The sequence below is a fragment of the Petaurus breviceps genome, unplaced genomic scaffold (genome assembly GCF_028583685.1).
Source record: "Petaurus breviceps papuanus isolate PSGF00001 unplaced genomic scaffold, PetGlider_PUasm1.0 175, whole genome shotgun sequence".
Lineage (NCBI taxonomy): Eukaryota > Metazoa > Chordata > Mammalia > Diprotodontia > Petauridae > Petaurus > Petaurus breviceps.
Window position 1 is genome coordinate 7601757 of NW_027185764.1, and position 11741 is coordinate 7613497.

Below are 11741 nucleotides of genomic sequence, written 5' to 3' on the forward strand. Positions count from 1 at the left end.
GGGCCAGACATTCACTGGAGATACAAATACAGAGAATGAAACAATCCCTACGCTTGAGGAACTTCCATTGTTGAAAGGCTAACAAGATTTGATACAAAGTGAAGTAAACAAAGGCAAGAGAACCATATACACAGGGACTACAACAATGTAAATGGGAAGAACAGCAGTCATGCATCAACCAGAACTTAATGTTACAAAAGTAAAAAGAACAAGCATGGCCTGAAAGAAGACAACTCCTTCCATTCTTTTGTAGAAGCTTAAGGGAGGTGGAGGAGGAGGGTCTGCAGCTGTGAAACATGTCAGACTGTGTGTTGCTCAGTTTTGCTGATCTTCCTTCCTCCCTCCCTCCCTTCCTTCCTTCCTCCCTCCCTCCCTCTCTTCCTTCCTTCCTCCCTCCCTTCCTCCCTTCCTCCCTTCCTCCCTCCCTCCCTTCCTTCCTTCCTTCCTTCCTTCCTTCCTTCCTTCCTTCCTTCCTTCCTTCCTTCCTTCCTTCCTTCCTTCCTTCCTTCCTTCCAAAAATCTTTGTTATAAGAGATGGTTTTCTTGGAGGAAAGGAGGAATAGAGGGGAAAACTTAGATACAAAAGCAAAAAATATTGCTAAACTCCAAAAAGAAGCTTGCATTCTAAGGGAGAGAGACATCCAGTATCACCAACCACCCAGCCCAGTGCACCTATCACTTTTTTCTTCCCTCTTTTGCCTTCAATATAGTTCCTGTAATAAACAAAGAACTACCCCCTCTCCTCCCAGCCCTCTCTTTTTCCACAGCATTCATGGCCAGTCTCAGTTCATTCTGAGTTTTAGCTCCTTAGAACTCCTGGGCACAGTTCTTGTTTTTCTGCTCAGTTACTAGTCATTTGTGCATCTTTTTGAAATCAGAGGAAGTTGGTTGATGAATTCCCTGTGGATTCTTCTTCAACCATTTCTCCATTTTCCTCCTCATTGTATCATTGTTCCCTCGATCTGCTGGTTTTCGTTCTTGAGGGCTTCCTTTCCCTCTTGGGCCAGCTTTCCCCATTTAAAATTGACCATTAGATCATCAATGGCTTGTTCCTATCCAGTCCCCGAACCCATGGAAATCCAGGGTCCTTATCAGCCTCTGCATGGTGTTCTTTGGCATCATTCACTCCAATCATTCCTCCTTTGGGCCCCAGTGAATGCACTTTTTGAAGGATGAGACAATTATTACAGTAAGTCACAAATTCTCCAACTGCTCTTGCTTTGGGCAGATAGAAATCACAGAAGACGCTGCGCTAGTTTAACCCCCTCACTGTGATATTGTTCCCCCATACTAGGGATGTGATTCATTCCCCAATCTCCTCATTTAATTCTTCCTCATTTTCAGGTGTTTTCTAGCATATCCCAATAACAATGTTGCTTCTGCTTCTGTCTTCACTCATTATCCAAATCCTCTTCACTATGTTCAAGCCCTTAGGTTCCTGGATTTTCTGTACCCGTAGGGGTGAACTGGTAAATGTTTAGCAACTAGCTCTCTGGGGGGAGAAATGTATACGTGACACACTTAAGTTTAGTTTGCATTATTAACATTTTTTCCCATCACTTTCTTAGGTCTAGACAAGCAACAAGACAATAAATCAAACCCTGGTTTGTACTGTTGACATATTTCTTTCTAAGATGTAAATGCTTACATTGAAAATTTAATAATCAGCAATCAGGGTTAAGTGACTAGCTAGTAAGTGTCTGAGGTAAAATTTGAACTCAGGTCCTCCTGATTCCATAGCCAGGGCTCTGTCCATGGTGCTACCTAGCTACCCTTAAACAATCATCTCTTGAAAGAGGGTTCTAGTTGGCTCCAGTGCACCCTCACATACCAGTATATATTCTTTTTTTTTTTTTTTAGCTTTTTTGGAGGGCAGTTGGGGTTAAGTGACTTGCCCAAGGTTACACAGCTAATTTTTGTATTAAGTGTCTGAGGCCGAATTTGAACTCAGGTCCTTCTGACTCCAGCGACGGTGCTCTATTCATTGCACCACCTAGCCGCCCTAACCAGTATGTATTCTTAATGCATAATGCTACTTGCCTCCCTTGCATATATTCATTGATTATAGATTTAGAGCTAGAAGGGACGTTATTGCTATCTTCTCATTTTACAAATGGGGAAACTGAGACCAAGAAAGACTAAGTGACTTGCCCATGGTTACATAGCTAGTAAGTATATGAGGCTGGATTGGAATTCAGGTCTTCTTGATTCCAAGCCCACTGTACCACCTGGTATGTATCTTTTGAGGAAGATAGCAATTCTAGTCATGAATAAAATCCCCCTAAGTCTTAGTGATACCTATAGGCAGGGCATGCAGATAAATATTTAACAACAAGCAATCTAGGAGAGAAATGTCTTCTCCACTACTTTTATTTTTTTATTCTTTTAGGAGGGGGGAAGGCAAGGCAATTGGGGTTAAGTGCCTTGTCCAAGGTGACACAGCTAGTGAGTGTCAAGTGTCTGAGGCCGGATTTGAACTCAGGTCCTCCTGACTCCAGGGTCAGTGCTCTAGTCATTGTGCCACCTAACTGCCCCCTCTCCACCACTTCTAAATTTAATCTTCTTTATGACTATTTTATCTGTCACTTGTTTAGGTCTAAACAATTAACACATCAATAAATTAAGCCCCAATTTTCAGTGTTTAATGATTTTTGAAGTGTAAATATTTATACTAAAATTTAACAATCAGCTCTTGAGGTTGAGCTAAGTCCTGCTCTTAGTACCCCTGACTATGAGGTCAAATTTGTTTCCTTGCATGAGGATTTCTAGTTTCACCCTGTTTGCTACCTAGGCTCTGCATTTGTTGATAGAAGTCTCAGGCCATTGTGAGTTATCTTCTTGGATATTGTCTTCTGCAAATTACTGATTTGCTTTTTTTTTTCTATTCTTCCCTTTATATTCCATCAAATATACTTTGAACCAGACTTGTCAGATGTATATACAGAAATTTTTCAGTCCTTTATCTTGTTTTTCAATTTAAAGTCCTCTTGCTTCAATTTGTAAGACTCCAGGAAAATGTTTTAGCAAGCTAGGAGCCCTCCATCAAGAGTCCATCACTTTCACATTTTAAGATATGGTCCAAAAGTCCAAATTCTGTTCTCAGATACCATCTTCTTAGTTATATGTTTACTTCTCAAATTTGTTTCATTAGACTTCCAGATCATTTCTTTAATTCATTGCCTTTTCTATTATACCACATGAGATGTGGCAAGATCCGAGTTCAAATCCAGACCCAGATATTTACTTACTACTTGTATGACCCTACTAAATTATTTAACCTCTTTTCTATCTCAATTTCGTCATCTATAAAATAAGGATAATAATAGGACCTACTACCCAGGGTTTTTGTGAAGATCAAGTGAGATGATATTGGTAAGGTATTTTGCAAACCATAAAGTACTGTAAAAATACATATTAATATTGTTATTATTATTGGAGAACAGCAGGAAGGGAAAGGAGTAGGCATTTATTTTTTTTTAAAGCAATTGGGGTTAAGTAACTTGCTCAAGGTTACACGGCCAGTTATTTCTGGATGTGGTGCTGAGTATTCGAGCCCGGATTTGATCCAGGTCATTCTGACTCTGGAGCCAGTGCTCTTACTCACTGCGCCACTTGGCTGCCCCTAAGCAATTGGGGTTAAGTAACTTGCTCAAGGTTACACTGACAGGTGTTTCTGGGTGGGTGCTAAGTGTCTGAGCCCAGGATTCGATCCCAGGTCATCCCGACTCTGGGGCAGGTGCTCTTACTTGTTGTGCTACCTGGCCGCCCCTAAGGAGTAGGCATTTATTAAAGGCCTATTTTGTGTGAGACACTATGCTAAGTGCTTTATAAATACTACCTCATTTGATCCTTACAGCAACCCTGAGAAGTAGGTGGTATTATTATCTTCATTCTACAGTAGAAGAAATGGGGGCAGACAGAATTTAAGAGACTAGCACAAGGTCACACAACTAGGATGTATCTGAGACTTGATTTGAACTCAGGTCTTCCGTACTCCAGGCCCTTCACTTATCTGTCTCAGTAGAACAACCCTGGGAAGTCACCAGAACTAGACTCACATGATTGAGTCAATCGTGTGACCTTGAGCAAGCCATTTCCCTCGTCTGTAAAGTAAGGGGGTGGAATCAGACACTTCTATGTCTCTAATAATCAACGACTTTTCAAAACTGGGAAGTATCTGTCCAAAGGCGCTCCCCCACTGTAGGGGGCGTTTATTTACCTTTTCATAGGGCTCCAGAAGATCCAAAAAGCCTTCCAAACTCCAAGGAAAAAAATCCCAGTGTTGGAATTTCAGGCACTATGACAAGCCTGGGGGGAGGTGTTTTTGACCCTGGAGAAAACAGGGCAGGGTGTGGCCGGGGCTCCTGTTCATCATATCACAAATTTCCCCACATACTAAGCCCATGTATGAGGCAGATGGGCCCTGGTCCCAGGGGGTAGGTAACTGGCTGATTGCACTGCCTGCATTACAGATACATCACAGCCAAGGAAGTATCTCTCTCTTCCTTCTCTCCAGCTCCTCCCCTCGATTTCAGATTTTAAATTGTTTGTGTATTTTTTTCCCTTAACATGGGAGCTCATTATAAAATAATTGAGTGCTTGTAACAGTTTTCTCCTTGAGGGTTCCAATTAAGACATCACTTTACTCTCTTCCCTTTAAGACAGTCTTTTATTTCTCATACGGATCGTTCCAAGGCCTGCTAAAAATACTTTGCTCAGTGGCTGGTATCTCTGCTATTGCTTTTTCCATTCTCATCTTCCCCCTCTGAAATGCACCCTCTCCTGGCAGACTGATTTGAGAGCCCCGGAAAGAGAAGAGGAGGATTAGGACCTCCAAGGTGCCTCATTGGAACAAGATCCTGTCTGGTTATATTAGGGAGGCTGGCCTGGAAACCCTAGTACCCTGCGGAATATCATCTTCATGGGAAAATATGTTTCAAGTTCCAAACAACCAACTTAGCAACAAACTTGTGAAACACATTTTCATAAGTTGGGAAATGCTAATATGTAGCAAGGGGATGATGAGGACATTTAGGAGCCTTTAGAAAGGGGTTGCCTAGATGTGAAGAGACTAAGGATAAAGGATATGCCTTCAAAATAATAACAATAACACATATTTCTATAGTCCTTTTAGGTTTTACAAAGTATTTTCTTTACCACAACCTGGGAGGTAAAGAGTACAGCTATTATCTTATTCCCATTTTACAGACTGGAGAAACTGAAGTTCACAGGGCTGTATGGGGAATAAATACCAGAATCAAGACTTGAAACCAAGTTTGTTTTTTGTTTTTTTTTTTTATTCTAAGACTGGTGTGTTTGTCATTCCATCACACTGCTCATTCATATAAATGATGCTCAAAAAACTTATGCTGAATGAATGAATGAACATATTGGCATATGGGATGAGAAGGAGGGAGAGAAATAGAAATAAATCATAACTAGATTTTAATTTCCTATGTCAATGAAGAGACCCATAGTGGATCTTAGTTATGGGATCATAGATTTAAAGCTGGAAAGGACCTAAGCAAACCTCTTTGAAATAGGATGAATTTCAAGACTAACCTAGGGTTCAAAGTATCCTATGGGACTGCACTTCCAAAATTATAGCTCATGAGCCCCCACCAGCGTACTGACCTTTAATAGTAAGCCAGTTGACACAATTAGCTCAGAGGAGAGGCATTTCCTGAAATGGCATAACATGAATAGTAGTAACAAAACACTTCCCTCTCCCATAAACCCAAGATGAACTCTCCTACAATTACACTCAATGGTAAAAATGGGCACACGTAATGGGTATACGCACATGGAGAATACACATGGCCAAAGAAAATAATACCTCCTACACTGCAGGGTCCCAGTGATCTTTGTCTTTTCATGGAATCCTCATGTAGTTCCCCCTGGGCTCAGCAACTGTGCTAGGCAGGTCACTCAGCTGGCTCGCCTTTGCCTGCTCTTGGTATCTCAGTTCCTGACAAGCAACTAACAGGGCTAAGTCTTTTAACTGACTACAGATGGTTCTCTTCCCAGAGCTTCTTATTCTCTTGTTCTGGGTCTGAAGAAGAAGGGAGGTATGGATGGCCATGTCCAGGGATCACTGGAGAGCTTTAAAATAGATCGGAAAAGGAAAGCACAGGCCTTGGAGAGTCCTAACACTAGAGCCCTTCACAGCAGCTTCTCTCAGGGCTGTTTCTGTCTACCCTATACTCTCATCAAATTGACTGGAGGACTTCTTCCCAAATGCTGCTTTACATTTTTACCTACCAAAGTCAGAAAGGAGATAAAGTTTCATAAGGTATTAATGGGCCCTTCCAGTATTATGTCCTTTGGAATCTGCTAATTGGTCACAGCTTTTGAACCACTCAAGGTTTCACACACTTGACAAGCTGTAAATATAACTACTCAAAGTCTGAAAGGGGTAAAACTTTAATATCTCATTTTATATATTACCTTCCCCCACTTACACCCTTAATTTCATCAAGTGTTTTTTTTTGAGGGACTGAATTTATCAAGGGCACCCTAAAAATCCCTACACATAGATTAAGAAACTTAGACTCAGAGAAGAAAGCCTCGTTCACATAGCTGGTCAGTGGTAGCACCAGGATTCCAAATCAGGTTTTCTGACTTTAAATCCAGTGATCTTTTTGTCACATCATACTGCCTACTTGCTCATGGGAGGAATGGAGAATCCCCAAACAACAGACAGCCCAAATTGTTTTTTCCTTTGGTTTCAAGAGTATGTTCAAATTGGAAGAAAGGAAAGAGGATGGGTGAGGGCTGTGGATTTTCTTTTGTAACTGCTTTGTGATCAGGGTTACTTGTCAGTATAACAGGGGGGTCTCACAAGTGTGAAGCTTGCCTTCAGATGACTTCATGCAGATGCTAGGGAGTAGAAGACATCTTTCCAATGGAGAATGTTAAGAGCTGGATGTGCAAGGGAAGTTCAAAAGTTCTAGTAAGCTAACCCATGTAGTAAAGAGGAGGATCTTTTATTGACTTTGGAGGCATCGGAAAAGACCTTCCATCTTCAAAGACTTTCTCTTTGCCCTTCTTCACCTCATTGTCTTCAGCTGAGTCCTGGCAGTGTGACGGCATCTGGTGAAGAGAACATGCTGTAAGGGAGGTGACAGGACCTCATTGGCCTTTTCATTCATTGATTTCCATTCTTATATGTAGGGAATAGAGTCTTTGATCTGCTTCAGTTTGAATTAGGGGAATCCAGGAACTGAAATCTAGGTCAGCTGTTATAACCAGACCAGCATCAATAGTTCAAGTAGCAAGGAGTGATCTTTGGGGGTGACATTCAGAACCAATAGATAGACTCATCTGGCAATGATACCATCTTTGGGCATGAACTTGGTGGGACTAGTGCTATGTAGGAACTGAGCTAAATTTGAGCATAACCCCACCTTTCCCAAATACCAGAAGTGGTATTAAAGGGGATTGTGCCTTGAGGTATAGGAAGAAATGTTTGTGTATTTGTTCTTGCTATATCTGTGAAGTAAACATTTGTTTTTAAAAGCCAATTAATGTTATGTGGGAATCCAATGTTATGATGAAACTGGGGTACACTATACAGGGTGCACTAAAAATATTCATAGCCTTTCTTCCTTTCCTTCCAATCTGAATATGGTCTTGAAACTAAAGGAAAAAAAATTGGATCATCTGTTGTTTGGGGATTATTTATACCTCCCATGTGCCAATCGATGCCATGTAGGAATGTTAAATTGACATTATGATGGAATTGGGGTGTACTATAGTCACTGGCACCTAAAATGGTGGTAGCTTGAGCCAATGGCAGAAAATAGAGAGACTCTCAAATCCCTCAGGGTACCTGAGAACCATGAAGCCTATTGGCTCTGGGAGAGAGTCAGAGGGTACATGTTACATCAGCATTCCCTAAGGTCCACACACAGGACCTGGGTGGCATTCAGGATATGACTGAGCAAAACATTCTGGAGTAGTGGAAACCAGCTGGGAGCTATAATTCACCAGAGACTCTAAGATGCCGTAGTGTTAGCAACTGTACCACTGGCTTCAGCCCCCACCATGGGACAGGGGCTTGCTTCTCTCTGCAGCTGTTGCCTTTGAGTGGTTGTTTTTAACTTGAAGCACCTTAAGGGAAGAGGTTGTATCTTTTACTTTTTTTTCTGTAAGTAGAGTGATAAATAGGAATTCTTGCAACTGGATCAACTTCAGTTTGGAGGAGGTAGGGCTGTCATAATGAGAATTCAGAAGACAGTTGAACCACAGCTTTGGTAATGGTGGGAGAAGAGACAGTTTGCACCCTCCCCAAGGAAATCTTGCCCATTCTTTCTCTGGGGTTGGGGCCCATCCTGGGGAGAAGGTGAGGGACACTACAGTGATGAGATGGTCAAGAGAATGCCTTGGGGTGGCCCTACTGCCACCTGGTCCGTATTATGCAAACTAATGGAATCTTGAAGTAAGTTATCTTTCTGCAAGCCCTTCTACCCTTTGGAGCAAAGCCTGTTTTACAAGTTATTTGTCCTTCATTCTCAAAGAGGACCAAGACATAAGGGAGGTGATGCCATGACTTGCAAGTGATTTGGATTTAAATGAGGGAGGACTGTACAAAGTCACCAGCCTCACTTTCTCCTCCAGAACCATCTGGGTCCAGAGGCAAGAAACAGATCAGGACTACTGGAGATGGCCCCAGATGCAGTGGGAGACTTTGACCTTTTTATGCTAAGGTCTTTCCCAGTTTGTCTGAGGCAATGCCCATTCAGTGATTAAGGTTAGGTAAGAAATGAGGCAAAGAATGGCCTCTTTACCTAGCTAAAAAAAATCCATCTGGGAGGTTTTCTGACTGAAACAGAAACAAATGCTATTTATACTCATTCTGAGCTACCAGAGCCCCCAAATGACCAAATGAGGCTTAGGCTGGGACCTATTGCTGGTCAATTAATGGGAACCAGAGTGACTTTGGTTTAAGGCATGGTCTTTAAAAAACCTGTAAACCCCAAAATATTTTGCGAGGTTTCAGTGATCCAAATTTATATTCCTTTGGGCAGAATCCTTGCAGGTAAGGATATGATTCCCTATGTGGACAGAGGGAGAGTTGAATTATTAGCTCACTACAGTGATGAGATGGTCAAGAGAATGCCTTGGGGTGGCCCTACTGCTACCTGGTCCGTATTATGCAAACTAATGGAATCTTGAAGTAAGTTATCTTTCTGCAAGCCCTTCTACCCTTTGGAGCAAAGCCTGTTTTACAAGTTATTTGTAAATGGGGAGTGGGTGTTTTAAGGGGAAGCCTCAGTGTCATTTGGCAGAGGCAGGATGTTGGATGTGATGACTATTCTAGTCCCTTCCAGACCACAAATATGGGCACTACTGGTCAGGGCCTCTTAATGGTATTGAGGCTTGGATGGGGGTGGGGAGGGTGGGGGTAGCTATGGTAGAGCTGGCCCAAAAGAAGAGTTGTGAAAGAAGCTGTTTGCCATTGCTGCTCCTTCCATTCTTTGCCATTCCTTAGATAATCAGTGCCCTCATGCAAGTACTTGGACACCCAAAGAAATCAGTCAACAAGTCTTTGCTGATGTCTACCAGTTTAGAAAGAACAATAAGTCTGGACTCCGAAAACTGGTCCCTGCATTTGGCACCTTGTGACTTTGGGTAAGACCCTTAACCTCTTTGTATCTCAGTTTCCCCATCTGTAAAATGAAGGGGTTGAACTAGATGACCCCTGAGGTCAGTCCCTTCCAGTTCTCGATGTATGACTCAATATTATTTTCCCCATTGGACTATTTGCACCTGGAGGACAATGCTTCTATTGTAGCTATCAGATCTCCAGTTCCTAGTGTGGAGCATTTTGAATTTTGTTAAGTGGTTTTTCAGTTGTGTTTGACTCTTGGTCAAACCCCATTTGGGTTTTTTTTGTCAGAGATGCTAGAGTGGCTTGCCATTCCCTCCTTCAGCTCATTTTACAGATGAGGAAACCAAGGCAAACAGGACGAAGAGACTTGTCCAGGGTCACCCAGCTAGTAAGTGTCTGAGGCCAGATTTAAAATCATGAAGATGAGTCTTCCTGATTCCAAGCCCAGCACTCTTTTCACTGCACCACCTTTTTTGGAATTGAGAATAAAATCATTAAATCAAAGCATGTTAAAGTTGGAAAGGACTTTAGGGTTCATCTGGTTCAGGAATTCTTTTTTTTTTTAAAGCAATCGGGGTTAAGTAACTTGCTCAAGGTTACATGGCCAGTTATTTCTGGGTGTGGTGCTGAGTATCTGAGACCGGATTTGATCCCCAGGTCATCCCGACACTGGAGCCGGTGCTCTTACTTGCGAGCCACCTAGCCACCTCTGGTTCAGGAATTCTTAACCCATAGTCCATTAACTTGTTTTTAAAAAATACTTTGATTACTGTTTTTCAGTATGTGCTTTCCTTTGTAATCCCACATATTTTATGAATTAAAAAATTATTCTGAGAAGGAGCACATAGGTTTTACCAAACTGCCAAAGGGACACACACATAAAAGGTTGAGAAACTCTGATCTATTCATTTTACAGATGAAGAAAAGGAAGTAAGTAACCAAGATCCCACTGCCAGTAGATGGCAGAGCCAGGGCCAGAGCCCAGGTCTAACTTCCAGTCCAGGGCTTCCTCCCCATAGGACAGACAATAAACATTTATTAAGTGCCTACTATGTGGTAAGTGCTGGGGATACAAAAAAGGCAAAAAAAACCCCACGCCTGCTCTCAAGGAATTCAGTCTGCTGGAGGAGACAACATGCAAATAACTATGTATAAATGGAATAAATTAGAAATAATCACCAGAAGATTAAGGAGGTAGGAGACCTGTGTCTAGACTTCACCCTAGATAATTTTTCTTCAGTTCGATGCTCTTTCTGCACCATTAGACAAGGAGTAGCTGGGCAGTGGGTGGCTAGCTCGAAGTAGAGGTAAGTAGGTATATGCCCAGAGGCCCCCAAAATAATGGCAGGGGCTATGCAAAAAGAAAACCTGGAAGCCAACTCTTATCCCCAAAGAGCTAAGAATGTGGGGATTTCAGATAGTCCAGCAGCACTGTAGGGGGAATGTTGGGGGCAGAGGAGCCTTTCCTGATTTCACCAAACCATCAGTTTGAGCTTGGGCCCCCCACCCCCAAAGCTGGAAGAACATTCCTTCTCTAGATTTGTATGAACTGAAGCAGACTAACCAAGCATGACCAGTAGGACAATCTGTACAATAATGGCCACACTGTCAAGACATTTTGAAAGACTTGTGAAATCTGATCAACACAATGAACAACCAGTATTTCTGACTGCCAATGACGAAACATGCTACCCACTTCTCAACAGAGAGGGGATGAATTCAACATGTAAAATGAGACATAATTTTTTTTTGGAATGGCCAATGTGGAGATCAACTTTCTTGAATATGCATATTTGTTACAAGGGTTTTCTTTTTTCTCTTTTTTTCCTTTTTCAATGAGGGAGAGAAAATAAAAGAGAAAAAGAGAGAAGGAAAGAAAGAAAAGGAGGAAAGAAGAAGAAAAAGAGAAAGTAGGGAAGGAGGGAAGGGAAGCAAAGAAGGACTGAAAGTGGGATGGAAGGAGGGAGGGAAGAAGAGATAAAAGAAGGAAGGAAGGAGAGAGGGAGGAAAGGAAAAAGGGAGGGAAGGAGGAAGAAAAGAAGGAAGGAAGGAAGAATATTTTTTCTCTTCAATCCGCTGCTACCTATCTTCACTACTCAAAGCTCTCTTACCCCCACCTCCACCTCCA

General features: G+C 42.1%; 1 long non-coding RNA gene across 1 annotated transcript in view; it reads left to right on the forward strand.

Moving 5' to 3' along the window:
- The window catches only part of LOC138159029 (uncharacterized), a 21341-nt gene extending 11712 nt beyond the window's left edge, over positions 1 to 9629 (forward strand). Inside the window, exon 3 of the long non-coding RNA XR_011167776.1 lies at positions 9494 to 9629. This is a non-coding gene — a long non-coding RNA (uncharacterized lncRNA). The remainder of the gene's footprint in view (positions 1 to 9493) is intronic.
- Positions 9630 to 11741: the final 2112 nt, after the last annotated feature.